The 14,844-nt window shown below is 46.0% G+C and overlaps 1 long non-coding RNA gene across 1 annotated transcript; it reads left to right on the plus strand.

The window, feature by feature from the left end:
- Positions 1-200: 200 nt before the first annotated feature.
- On the plus strand, positions 201-1,458 carry LOC138104319 (uncharacterized). The gene is made up of 3 exons (XR_011148012.1): positions 201-284; positions 369-634; positions 769-1,458. It is a non-coding gene; the product is annotated as an uncharacterized lncRNA (long non-coding RNA).
- The last annotated feature ends 13,386 nt before the right edge of the window (positions 1,459-14,844 follow it).

Consider the following 14,844-nt stretch of genomic DNA (forward strand, 5'->3'; position numbering starts at 1 on the left):
GAGGCAAGAAGAGTCTCTCCATAAGGATTTCAGAGGACCTTTAATGAGTACATCTCGCCCTGGCAACTCCCAGAGGCAAAAAGACCTCGTGATCTGGGCGCAGGGGGGTTTTGTCAGCTTGCAGGGGTGGTACATGGGCGGAGTTGGGGTACAGGAACCAATAGGGAGAACCTGAGGGAGGGGGCAGGGCTAGCGGCAAGGGAAGGGGGGGGGGGGACGACAATATGGGATAGGAAAAGAAATGGGTAAACAGATGACCACAAACTATTTTAAAAATTTGTTTGGTAATAGCAAGAATTCTACTCTTCTCCCAGCTGTTACTCCTTTAAAACAATTAAACAATTAATTTTCAGTCTCTTCTGTTTCAGATCTGAACTAGTCTTTCTCCACATTACTCTGTGCTCATCTAAAATCCCGGCTGGGTTCCTCCAAGCTGTGTGCAATGATGTTTCAGCGGAGTCCTTGAGCTCTGAGACAAGCAAGCTGCCTTTCCAGGGGCTGGCCAGTGGTGAAGCAAGTGCATGAAAACAAAGCCTTGTGATCAGGATTCAGAAGATTTGGTTCAATGCTAGGCTAGACTTTGAATCGGACATTAAGAAAGACACTTCCCCTGCCTGAAGCGTATCCTGACCTGGTATGAATTGCTGTAAACTCACAGCATCAGTGCTCCTAAGCTGCTGAGCTACTCTTTTGCCTCTGAATTCCCTCATGTCAAGTGATGGCTTTTTTTGCATTTACTAGGGCACTGCTTGTTTTCTTTGTTCCCAGGTCCATTTTTTCCTGTGAAAGGCTGTAACCTGCTTAAGGGAAGGAATTCCTTTTACTCTGTACAAGACACAGTACAACACAGAGCTGATCTTTCCTTGGGCTTCTAGGATTTATAATACTGGTTATTCTTTAATTATAATTAAATATTCTAAGCCTTTAAGAAATGAATGGTAGTTTTCCTTTAGTTTGTTTTATTTAGTGGGCTGTAAGAAAACAAGTCTGGAGTCTCAGAAACTGAAGGACAGCAGAGTGTAGGATTTGTATTGTAGATGACTGCAGTTGTCTGCCACTGTATATTGGCAAGATGTACACCACCAAGGAGTATTAAATAGTTTCAAGAATAACATACTGGATGCTCAAGCACACTTTAAGGCAGACAGTTTCAAAACTCACTTTAGCAAAGGGGGAATCAAGCCACAACCATGCTAAATGACTTATTCAAATTATTTGCTGGTGGTCTGTCTAATGGAGGCTGTATCCCAGTGCTCTCCATCAAGTCATCAGAGGCTTTAGTGCCACTCAGTAGGAACCAATAACATTACCATGATTTGGACATAAAATATTCAGTATCCTTGCTCACTGGAATGAATGAATTATTTACCCGTATTTTAGGAGCTCTTGCTCCTTGTATTTCCATAAAAGCCCTTTGCTACTGAGCACAGGTGTCGACATTCAGCTACCAGACCCACAGCCTTACCTACAATCAGGATGAACTCCCTGCGGAGGATCAGTAAATTAATGCAAAGAGGTTGAGTTCCATCTAGTGGTTACAAACGCACCAGCACATTGTTCAGCCTGGAGGAGACTGAGGGGAGACTTCATCGTAGTCTTCAACATCCTCCCGAGGAGCAGTGGAGGCGCAGGTACTGATCTCTTCACTCCCGTGACGAGACTCAAGGGAACAGCTGGAGCTGTGCCAGGGTAGGGTTTAAGCTGGATATCAGGAAAAGGTTCTTCACCCAGAGTGTGAGTGGGCTCTGGAAAAGGCTCCCCAGGGAATGGTCACAGTCCCAAGGCTGCCAGAGCTCCAGGAGCGTTTGGACAATGGTCTCAGGCATGGGGTGGGATTGTTGAGGTGTCTGTGCAGGGCCAGGAGTTAGAATCCATGATCCGGATGAGTCCCTTCCAACTCAGCATATTGTGTGATTCTGTGTCTCTCAAATGGGTTGTTTTTATCCCATGCACCTCTCCCAGGGCCCCAGAAGCAGCTGGGCAGTCAAGACATAACATGGTTTTTACTGTGTCATCACCACCTATTTGGTCCTTTGATTTCTGACCAGTCTTTTAGTCTTTGCCTTTCTGGGGCATTGACAGCCACACGTCTTCTGCCTATCAGTGCTCTTTAGTTTTGTTCCTACTCTTGGGGCTCCTGGGCCCAGAACCATCACAGGAGAAGAAGAGCTCCAGCCTGGTACCACAGCTGTGTGAGATGCTCAGCCCTGAAGGTGGGAAAGGAGAATAGGAAGATCCAAGTGCTTTGCACTGATAGCATGACATGTGGTGGGTCTGATTTTAAGCAGAGAACAACGCAGCCTTCCCTATTGTTCCTTACAGTTTATTTCTTCATACAGCTTCCATCCTTTATGACTGGAAATTTTGTGGATTTTTTTTTTAATAATCTAAACATTTACTTCGTGTTGGAGTTTTGCTTCATTTTCATTAGCTTCATTTATCCTTCTCTTTAAATTCTTATCATTTACCTCTATTATTAGCTTACTCCACAGGCTCTAAATCACAGTAATCTTTCCCAAAGAGTTGCAAGCAACTCCTGCTGATTTTCAGCATCCCACTACCTCACAGCAAGAAGGATTACTGGAAAGACCAAGGAGCTCAAGAGACTCACCATGCTGTCTCCACTGTACTACTAACTCTTGTGAATTCAGGCTTATGCTAACAACTGCTAAATTTTAGGTAATGTTTGTAAAGACTACCTGGGAGAATGAGCCACTGGTAAAAATGAGTATAGCAGATCATGCTGGGTACTGTAACAAGCATTAAGCATTAGCTGATGTCTGGAAGGCTTTAGTCTGCACAGAACTAGAGTGCTAGAAGGGAGTTGGAATCTTGGTCAATGCAGACAAGAAGAACCTAATAGGCTAACAGGAAGGAAAAGAGGAGAAAGAAGAGCAAGCAGGAAACAAGGTCAGCTGGGCTTGAAAAAGAGCCCTTTTCAAGCAAGCTAGAGAACTTGGAAGCCCAGGAAACTGCAACTAGATAAAAAGACACAAGGCCTGAGGTAACACAGCGCAGAAGGGCCCACATGTGGATGTGGTGCTGGAGGAGGCAGTAGGCACTGCTAGCAGGAATAGCCTCTATAACACAATGCAGAATGTGCTAGACCAGATGGGAACACATCCTTTCCACACTGCTCTGTTCTCTATGTACTTGTGTTCCTGCGACTGTAGGATTGTGGTCTGAGGTTTCAAGGTGAAATCTTTAATGGAGGGTAGAAGATGATATCACTCCTCCTTCTCCCCTTATAGAATCACTGAATAATTCAGGTTGGAGGGGACCCCTAGAGGTCTGCTCACCCACTCTCCTGTTCACAGCAGAGCCATCTTCAAGGTTAGATGGATTTTGCTCAGGACCTTGCTTAGTCAAGCTTTGAAAAACTCCAGCAGCCTCTCTGGGCACCGCAGTGGTGATAGGTTCCCAAAGAGGCTGCTGGATCTCCATCCTCAGTGGGAAGAGTTTTTACCCCATATCTAATTGGAAGATCTTATTGTTTGTGTCTGTTGCCTCTTGTCCTTTCCTTGTGCATCTTGAGAGTCTGGATCCTTCTTCTGTGTAATCATTTTCTTTGTCCATGCTTTTCATAGTAGAACACACAGTAGGGTCTCACCTTCACCTTCTTTGCTCCAGGCTGGACACACTGAGCTCTTTCAGCCTTTCTTCACATGTCACATGCCAGAGCTTCAAACAGCTTGGTGGTCTCCCATTACTCTTGTGCCAGTATGTTGGTATCCTTATCCTGGGGAGCCCGAAACTGGGCACAGAACTCCAACTGTGGTCTCACCTGTGCCAAGCAGAGAGGAAGGATCACTTCCCTAGGTCTGCTGGCTACGTCTTACTAAAACATCCTAGGAAGCCAATGGGCTTTTTTGCCACAAGGCCACACCACTAGCTCATGGGCAACTGGTTGTTCACAAGGAACCCCCTGGTTTTTTTCTGCAGATCTGCTTCCTAGACAGTCAGCCCCAGCCTGTATGATTGCAAGGGATTACTCCCTTCCAGGTGCAGGACTTAGATTCACTCATTCAACCTTCACAGGGTTACTGTCAGCCCATTTCTCCACCCCGTCAAGATCCCTGTGAATGGCAAGCCTAATTCTCAGTGTAGCAACTGCTCCTCCCAGTTTCACACAGTTTCATAAGAGTGCACTCCTCATTCAACAAGATGTTAAACACAATGGTAAATGAATTTCCAAGAGTTTGTTCCATAGTCTTCTAAGAGACTGCAGTTAGAACTCAGGTTATCTCCATATGCAGTGTTTCAACATTATTTCACTTGAAGTTTTGCATTAAGTTTTCCCCCAGTACCTCTGCTCAGAAGGGTTGAGAAAAACATGACCCAGAGCTGAATATTTCCCTTTTTTTTTCCTACTACTGACAACCATGAGAATGCCACTTGCCTTGAAAAAATTGCTTTTTTGTTTATCAGCACAAGGTCTCCTCTGGCTGACCTATGCTTACCTAGATGATTTGCACTCATAACTATGACAGTAACGTCCTTTTTGTGTGCTTGTGTCCAGCCTTGGCAAATGACCTGAAGCAGCACACCTGCTAGAACAAAAATATGAGTGCACACAGGGAGTGTATGGATCAAATATATAAATTATCTGGGAGGCAAGTGCCCCAAATTGATTATGTGACCATTACCTGTATGAAACAGATTTCAGGGAGTTTCAAGGAGGTTCTTGAAACAAAGCAGTTAACTGAAAAGAAGTAAAAAAGAAACATGAAAATTTGTAACAGCTTATTATTATAACAGCTGTAAAAGGCTTCTGTAAAGACATGGTCCCCCACACCCTTCTCTATGAATTTGGGAGAGATGGATTTGATGAGTGGACTGTTAGATGGAAAAAAAAGTGCTTGGATGGTCATACCCAGAGGGTTGTGGTCAATGGCTCAGTGTCCCAATGGATATTAGTGATAAGTGGTGTCCTTCAGGGGTCCATACTGGGATCAGTGTTATTTAAATACCTCCATTAATAACACAGAGGAAGGGATCGAGTGCAGCCTCAGCAGCTTTGCAGATGACACCAAGCTGAGGGTGCAGTGACACACCTGAAGGAGAGGCCAATCCAGAGGGATCTGGACAAGCCCCAGAAGTGGCCCATGGGAATCCCGTGAGGTTCAACAAGACCAGGTGCTGGTGCTGCACCTGGGTCAGGACAACCCCCGAGACCAATCCAGGCTGGGGATGAGCAGATGGAGCAGCCCTGGAGCCTCCTTTTCTCCAGGCTGAGCCTGCCCAGCTCCCTCAGCACTCCTGGCACTCCAGACCCTTCCCCAGCTCCATTCCCTTCTCTGGACATGCTCCAGCCCCTCAGTACCCTTGTCATGATGGGACCAGAACTGGACACAGCACCTGAGGTGCCTCAGCAGTACCCAGCACAGAGGGCAGTCACTGCCCTCGGCCTGCTGGCCACAGTGATGCAGGCCAGGTACCACTGGCCTCTTGCCCACCTGGGCTCATGTGCAGCCACTATCACCAGCACCCCCAGGTCCTTCCCCACCAGGCACTTTCCAGCCTCGCTGCCCCAGCCTGGAGCTGCCTGGGAGTGTTGTGACCCAAGTGCAGGACATAGCAAAAAGGTGTTTACACACATCCAGTTAAAATACTCATGCTAGAGAAGTCTTGGATTTTCCTTCTGCTTTAATTGAACTGGCACAGCTGCATGTCCACAGCCCTTGGCATCTCATGTCCTCAAAGGCTACTGCCAAAACTTTCCCTACCTGTCCACACTGAGTACCTCATTTTTACCTCCAAATGTTCATTCTCTGCCCTACAGATTATTTCAAGCTTTACCACCAAAATTTTCCCTACCTGTCCACTATGGATTGCCTAAGTTTACCTCAATATTTTCATTCTGTCCCCTACAGATTAACTCAGATTTTATCCCCAAAATGTTAATTCCCCACCCCCCCAGATCAGCTAGATTTTACCACCAAAAATTCTACTGATTACCTCTGTCTTATTCCCAAAATGTTCATTCTGTCCCCTGCAGATTACCTCAGGATTTTCCTCAAAAATATTCTATCCCTTCCATGTTACCTCAAGTTCTACCCCCAAAATTTTCCCCACCTGAACCCTGATTAATTCATTTTTACCTCAGAATGTTCATTCTCTGGCTTATAGACCACCCCAGGTTTACTCTCAAAAATTTTGCTACCTGTCCACTACTTACCACCTCATATTTATCTCAAAACGTTCTTTTCTCTTCTCTACACATTAACTCAAATTCAGTTTTACCTGAACGTGTTCATTCTCTCCCTACAGATTACTTCATATTTTATGCTCAAAACTTTCCCTAAGTGCCCATTACTGATTACCTCATTTTTACTGCAATATATTCCTTCTCTACCCTGCAGATTAACTCAGATTTTACCCCTAAAATATTATTTTTCCCCATACATTACCTAGATTTTACTACCACAAAGCATCCCTGATCACCACTATCTTGTTCCCAAAATGTTCATTCTGTCCCCTACAGACTACCTCAGATTTTGCCTCAAAAATTCCTTGTACCTTACACATTACCTCAAGTTTTACCCCAAAAACTTCCCCTGTCCACTACTGATTTCCTCAATATTTTCCCTCAAGATTTTCCCTTTCTGTCCATTACTCATCACCTCATTTTTTACCTCAAATTCATCATTCTCTCCCAACAGACTACCTGAAGTTTTACCCCCAATATTTTCTCTACCTGTCCGCTACAGATTACATTATTTTATCTTAAAATGTTCATTCTCTCCCACAGAGATTATATCAACTTTTAGCCCCAAAATTTTCCTTCCTATACACTACTGATTATGTCATTTTTACCTCAAAATATCCATTCTCTATCCTGGAGATTATCTCAATTTTACTCCCAAATTTTCCCTAACTGTCCTCTACTGATTACCTCATTTTACCTCAATATTTTCATTCTCTCCCCAAAAGACTAACTCAACTTCATTCCTAAAATATTCACTTTATTCCCCTCTGCAGATTATGTAGTTTTTTTGCATTCTCTCCCCTATACACTACCTCAGTTGTTCCCTAAGAACAAGTCCCATACTTGTCCCCTGTAGATTAAGTAAGATTCTCATGCCCAAGCCCTTCCATAAATTACCTCAATTTTCCCTGCAAAATGTTCATTCTATGCCTTAAAGATTACCTCAAATTTCTTCTCCAAACTATTCAGTCCCCTACTTTCTCTCAGAAAGGTTCTTTTTTCTCTCTAAAGTGCCCCAGATTCACCACCCAAGAAAGGCTATTTTTGTTTCATCTATATTAATTCAGCATTTGTCTCAAAAACATCACCTCTGCTCCCCCTCCCAATCCATTTGCTTTTCCCCTTAAAAATGTTCATTCTGTCCCCTAGAAAATTACCTTAGATTTTAACCCCAAAACATCCCCTGATTACCTCAGGTTTTACTCCCAAGATGTTCCCTACTGATTACCCCAATTTTACCTCAAAATGTTCTCTCTGTCCCCTACTGATTACCTCAGATATTAAACCCAAGATGTTCATTCTGTCCCCTGTAGGTTACCTCACATTTACCAAAAAAAGTTCATTCTGTGCCTTACAGATTACCTTAGGTTTTACCCCTCGATTCTCCCTACCTGTCCCCTACAAAGAACCTCACCTTTACCCCCAAAATGTCACCTACTAATTGCCTCAATCTTACTTCAAAATGTCCCCTACAGATTAGATCAGATTATAACCCTAAAATATTCATTATGTGCCCTGCAGTTTACCTAGATTTTAGAACCCCAGATCACCTCTTTTATCCCCCAAAATGTTTATTCTGTCTCCTACAGATTAGCTCATTATTTCCTTCCAAAATATCCACCATCCCTTACAGATTACCTCAACTTTTATCTTCAAAATTTTCCCTACCTGTCCAATACAAATTACCTCAATTTTACCCCCAAAATGTCTTCTACTAAGAACCTCATTTTTACCTTCATTCTTTCCCCTATGGATTACCTCAAATTTTATCACCCAAATCCTCCCCACTTCTGCACTACTGATTACTATGTTTTCATCTCAAAATGTTCATTCTCTACAATACAGCCTTTATCTCCCAAATTTTCCCTACCTGCTTCCTACAGATTACCTCAATTTTACCCTGATGACACTCAGCAACAGCTCTGCTCCTCGCCGAGCTCACCACAAAGAGCTATTTCTATTTCCTTCATATAGATCATAATTTCTCACATTTCAAGCCCTTAATTATAGTTCCATTTATATATTAAAAAGTTGTATTTGTCTTTTCAAGCCCTATGGATCTATTAAGAAGTCCTTATATTCTTAAACCCAGTATATAATATGGCAGGTACGGGGGTTTATTTCGAAATCAATTTTTAAATAAATTATTATTACCTGTCGATATACACATATAAATGAGAACATTAACAGGATTTAGCATTTTACACACCCTCCCTATGAATTTTCAGGCATTTTTGGGTTGTAACCACCTGGGCCACCACACTGCCGTAAAGCACTCTACCACCTCAGCGCCACACTGCCGTAAAGCACAGCCACCGTCCCGCCGTACCCGCCACACTGCCGTAAAGCACAGCCACCGTCCCGCCGTACCCGCCACACTGCCGTAAAGCCCAGCCACAGCCCCACCGTGCTCGCCACACTGACGCAAAGCACAGCCACCGCCCCGCCGTACTCGCCACACTGCCGTAAAGGAGGGCCGCCGTGTCGCTGCTCCCGTCCGGAGCCCGGCGCCCTCCCTCCTCCCGTTATTCCAAAGCCCCTCGAGTGGACTCTGTGCACCCGGATAGAGTTCTCAGGAAAAACGAATTGCGCATTTCACGTAAAACAGAGCTGCCTCCGGTCCCCTTCTGTCCAGCCCAGTTCCTGCCACAGTTCTTGCCTCTTTTGATCTAGTCCTTCTTTCCCAACTCCGCCTTCCCGAGGCTTCTCTAAACTGCCTCCGTTACTCACGGGGACTCACCTGGGACAGGAGAGCCTGGATGTGCCCCTGAGTTCGGATGCTGAGTTGCCACCCCAGTTTTAATCACACTTTGCATTCCCTCGGGGTTCCTGCGGCACAAATCCGTTTTTCTTTGCATCCCAATTACCTCTTAAAGCAAAAAAATAAAAAAACAAACAAACAAAAAAAAAAAACAACAAAAAAACAACTCCCTAAGAGGCGTTATCCTATTTTTCCTGTCTCCTACAAAATAACATAGACTGTAAAACTGTGTCGTATCCCCATTTCCTGGCCATTTTCCTCGTCATTAATTCCTAATGAGGCCACCAGGCATTGCTGGATCGTTCCAAATATCCCCCAGTTCTCCAGGACTGTCACCAACGTGTGCAAACACAATACTGGGGGGGAATCCGTGGCAGTGTAGCCGAGACATCACCCCAGACCTGGGAGCGTGGTCCCAGGGCGTCCCAGTTCCCATTTTAGCGGGCACAGAAGGGGGTTCCAGAGGAGATGTGGAGATTCCTGACGCGTGTCCCCCCAGAGTACAGGCAGGTACGAGCCACGCCCCCGTCTCTGTGGATTTTAATTACTTTTTAACGAGGAGTCATTGAAAAAGCACTGGGGGGAAAGACACGGGGAACACCCTATAGGGGTGCGTCCTACAGTCCCCATAGGGGACCCAGGGCTGCCCCATAGAGACGAGACATTCCCTTAGCCCCCCCCCTTCCTCCCCTCCAAGACCCCCACGGCCTCAGGGGAGAAGTCAGGCAACCCTATGGGGCCCAGTACCCACCACCCCATAGCCGCAAATGAAGAACCCCTTCAAAATGACGCGCATCAGCCCCAAAATTATGGGGACTCCCCCCTCCCCAATAAGGAGACCCCGCCAAACCATTAGGAATCCTCCAAAATTATGAGGGACTCCCCCAAAATGATGGGGAATCCCCCGCAAATGACAGGGGAACTTCCCAGAATTATGGGACTCCCCCCCCCGCAAAATGACTGCGCCACCCCAAAAATTATTTTAAACCCGCCAAAAATTATGAGAGAACCTCCGAAATTATGGAAACCACCGCCCAAAATGCCAGGGCACCCCAAAACCCCCGCTCACTCACCAGCCCGTTGCAGTTTCCCCATCGATCGTCCGCATGTGCTGGATCCTGTCGGGGGGATTTTAGGGGTGAAAAGGGGGAGGCTTTGGGGTGACCCCCAACCTGTAATAATTAAGGGGGGTGGGGGGATCCCTAAATGAACCCACTCGGGCGTGGCGGGGGCAGCAGCAGTACCGAGATCCGTCAGCGGGTGGCAGACGGGACGCAGACCCCATCCATATCCCAGCCGTGTCCTAAGAGTGAGCGGAGAGAAAGTCGGGATCGACAGAGCAATTAGTGACCAGACACAGAAAGCTGGCCACAGGGGCACTGGGAGCAGAGAGGGATGGCGATGGCGGGGAACAGCGGTGGGTGCAGGAGGAAGAGGGCAGAATGAACCACTAGGGATAGGCAGCTGGACAAACAGATATAAAAGGGCAAAAATAGCAGCAGGGTACAGAGCAGAGGGGAAGGATTAAAAAGTGGGCACAGCAAGATGGATGGAGAGAGATGAAAAAAGGAAAAAGCAAGGGGCTATGCAGCAGGAAGGGAGGAATTAAAACACGGGGGTGGGAAGCAATAAGATGCAGGGAGTGCATGGGATTCAAAGCAAACAACAGGGAAATGGAAAAAGGAGAGGCAGAGAAGGAACCAGCATCACACTGTCCACAGGGCTGAGAAGGAAGAAACTGAACCACAGGGAGCAGGACAAAGAGAGTCAGAGAAATTAAAAATACTGATGGGCTACGTGACAGAGAGGAAGGAATGAAAACACAGGGAGCTGGAGCTGGAGCCAGGCAGAGAGAGATGGAGAAATTAAAAACAGCCAGGGGCAACAGGGTGCAGAGAGAGGAGAAGGAAAAAACAGGAATATGGAGCTGAACACAGAGATGGCAAAACAATATGACAGCAATGGGCTAACAGAGGGAGAGTAAGAAATTAAAAGATAGGATAAAGACCTGACACAGGATCACCTGCACAGGAAGCACAGCAGGGAGAGAGGAATTAAAACAGGGACAAAGAGCACAAGGTGTGCAGGAGAAAGAAAGATGGGCCTCAGGGAAAGAAAGGAGGAATTAAAGATTGTGATCCAGCCCAGACTGAAAGAGAAAGAAGTAATTGATAAATAGGGACTGGGAACCAGAAAAAGGAGAGACAGAGAAAGAACACAGTAGGCCACAGGACAGAGAGGGAGGATTTCAAAATGAGGGGCAGGCAGCAGTGCAAAGAGAGAGAGAGAGAGACAGAAATAGACTCACTCCATGCTACAGAGCCAAGCAGGAAAACCTTGAACAGGGACAAGCTGCCGGATAGAGAGACACAGAGATAGGAGAAACACCAACAGGCTCCAGGACAGAGAGGGAAGAATTCTGTACCAGTTTGGCCAAATTTAGAAATATATACTCTGAGAGAAGACACAACCACCCCTCCCCCACCAGGTTCGGGAAAAAATAAATTTTCCTTGAAGGAAAGTGAAGATAAAACTATTTATTTAACAAACACACGGGAAAGGAAAATAATGTTAAATGGTAAAATCTCTCGCTGTGGAGGAAAAACCTGGGAAAGCGTTAGAGTCCTCCCTTTGGTCTCCTCGGAGCTGGGGCTTGGCCCAGGGCCAGGCCCTTTGTGCTCGGTGGAAAGTCCTCCCGATGTGCTCTGATATTGAAGCAATCAAGCAGTCCAGTAGAAAAGGGAGAAAATCTGAAATTCCAGAGAAAGAAGAATTCAACTCTCAGTCTCTCTCCGGAGAACAAAGCAGCTGAACCACTGGCCAAGAAAAAAACTGTTCTGGGCGCAGAAAGCCGGGTGCTTCTTTGCCCACCCCCCCCCCCCCCCCGCCGCCGCAGTGGGGAAAACCAATTGCTATCTGGAACAAGCTGCGAACTGCTTTGCAAAAGTTTTACTCAGTTTTTTCCTTCCCCTCTCAGGCTCAGTTTAGAGGCATAGAAAGGCACAGGAATTAATTTCTGGGCATAGGCAGCGATATGGGATATACATCATAAGGTCACCCCAAGACAAACTCCAAAATACTGCCTGGGAGCCAGAGACAGAGAGACAGCAAAGGAAGAAGCAGCCAGGGACTATAGGGCAAATACAGAGACAGGGAACTGCTCAGAGAAAGATTGAGAAAGGAGATACAAGGGAGTCAAAATTTAAAAATTGCAGTGCTGTGGGAAGGAGGGAGGAGGGGGGCAGTGGAGGGGCAGGGAGGGAAAGGGCCCAGAGAACACATCACAGCTCTCCTTCTTGGCACTGTTGGGAGAATTTGCCATTCCAGGTGTATCTTTCTCCTTCTCTTCTCCCTTCCTCTCCTGTAATTCCAGCTGCTGGGCTGTCCTCCACCTAAGATAACAGGTGTCTCAGATCTCTTATTTATTTATTATCTTATAAGATCTCTTATCTTATTATAAGATCTCTTATAAGATGAGGCTTCCCAGGCACATGACCCCCACTCCCACACTGCAGCCCTTCCATGCTGTGGTCACACAGAGGGACCCACAAGGCACAGTCACATTCCAGCTGCCAGGACAGACTGTCACACAGAGCTAGCCAGGACATTCCAGGTCTCATAGCTGACCTCCCCGTGGTTTTGCCCCTAGAGACAAACAGGCCCCATCACATCCTGAGCTGGTCCCTGGAGATGCACTTGCCCCCAGCTCCCAAGCCTTCACCTTTACACCAGCTGGTCCATCACATACTCACACATCGACACTCACTCCAGTCACTGACCATCCCCTTATTTTCCCACACTTGCTCCTCCCCTAAATTTCTCATAATAATTTCACCATTTCTTGTACAGTCCCAACTGGCTTTTTCCCATTTGGATCGTGCTCCTTTTCCTTCTCTCTGGACAGGTGCCTGGGAGGCATGTCCCTGCCCAGCCAGCCCCACAGCCCAATCCGCTCCAGGAAAGGATGTGAGCAGAGTTGATTTACCAAAATATGAATATCAATCTAATATCAATATCCAACTGAGACTGACAAAAACTCTCTAACAGTTTAGAGTTAGAAAGTGAATGTTTTGTTTGGCGCCAGGCACTGCGTGGGATAGTTCCCTAAGACGCAGGGCCCCGATACAAGCAAATATGACACTTTTTATTTCCAAATATTATGAATATCCAAAATACAAATGCATATTCATAACATCAACACCTCCCAGTCTCCGCTTCATATGGAAATGAGCTTAAATGTCATTAAGCATGTGTAGTGTGTGATCTGAATTGAGTCGGTGGTCTTGAATTGGGTCAGTGGTCCTAAAAAAGATGAAGTAACTCATCTTCCTCATTTTGACCTTTTTGCCTTTCTGAGCTTAAACAATCCTAATTACTTTAGTGACCTCTAAGTTTCTTCTTTCATGACTTTTGGACGGGTTCCCACAAAGGGAGGAAAATGGTGATTGTCCTTGCTCTCTACACCAACTTATCAATGTTTCTACTGCTCGTTCTAAGCACAGCTAAGCAAACATGCAGATGACAGATCATCAGTTATTTGGCAGTTACTAACATCTTAAAAAACATTTCAGGTCCAGCTCTCCTAACTATTTTAATTAACTCTCACTGGGCCCAGGTTCTTTCCTATTCCAACTAATCTCAACACAGCTAGCCTATAACTAAAATCTTTATGTTTCTTCTAAATCTATGTTTCAGAGTCACAGTTAAAATTTACAGTGAAGACTGTGTCTTCTTCCAGTCCCTGTGCTGGGGATGAGACAGTCTGAACTGACTGCAGTTATTGGGCTTGTGTGGGACAGGCATGTCAGGTGAGAAGAGACCTCCCACCTCTGTTACAATCCGGTATTAAACACAGAAGAGCAAAGAAAATTAAGTCTCTGTGTATAAAATGGAAAGAACTTTGAAGGTTCAAACTATACCCAAAAACGAGATTAAAACCTGCTCTGGGGAACCCCTTTGGGGGGCCTTTGATGGGCCACGACACCCCCTTCTGCTATGGATAAGCTTTTTCCGCGCGGTGAAGGGGCCCCACCGCTGGGCTCCTCTGCACGGTGGAGGATGGGTGGTCACTTCATCTCTGACCAGAGGCTTTTCCAACGCACACCCAAGGTCTCTCTCCCTCCACCCTTTGGTTCGAGGGTCTGTGCGAGCCCGGCAGCTGATAGCCCCGGGGCTGTGGTCTCCACCCTGAAGGTGCTAAGCTTGATCCCTCTGAACGTATTCTTCTCCCCCAGACCAGACCTGAGTCATTTTATCTTATCTCCATCAGCCAGCGGTGTGTAGGGCCTCACTCCGAAGGCCTGTTCAGGGTATGGTGGTATTCTCCGCAGCTTTTGTAATACAGTTTTAAAAGTCCTTCTTGAAAATGTTTAAGTTATAAACTATAATATTTCAATGTCTGACACACCTCCCACCAGCTGAACTTTTATCACATAGTTTAACAGTTTCCACAGAACAAAGAAGCCTCAAAATTACCTGGAAAGCCTCAGGCAAGTTGCAAACGCAGCCATTAGCTAAGTAAGCAAATAGTACTGAACTGGTGGAAGGCTGTGTAAGAAATGGAGGCGGGGGGAACAAGAGAACAGTGGTCCCAGGATGTTTCTGCAAAATGCTATTTGAAACAGTCTGGGGAATCCAAGGCAAGAAAAACAGTTGGACGTGGGGCAGAGAATAACTGTAAGGTGAGCCAAAGCTGAGACCTGAAAGAGGCATCTCAAGAGGTAGGGTGACAATAAGAGAAACTGAACAGGTCACAAGCCAGGAAAAAAAAATAAAAAAAAAGGAAAGCCGGTTTGACAGCTTTATTCCCAGGGTGTTTCTGCACACTTTAGCCATCCCCGGAGGGACAGAACTGCTGATGTGGTCAGACACAGGG

Source organism: Aphelocoma coerulescens, chromosome 1A (assembly GCF_041296385.1).
Source record: "Aphelocoma coerulescens isolate FSJ_1873_10779 chromosome 1A, UR_Acoe_1.0, whole genome shotgun sequence".
Taxonomy (NCBI): domain Eukaryota; kingdom Metazoa; phylum Chordata; class Aves; order Passeriformes; family Corvidae; genus Aphelocoma; species Aphelocoma coerulescens.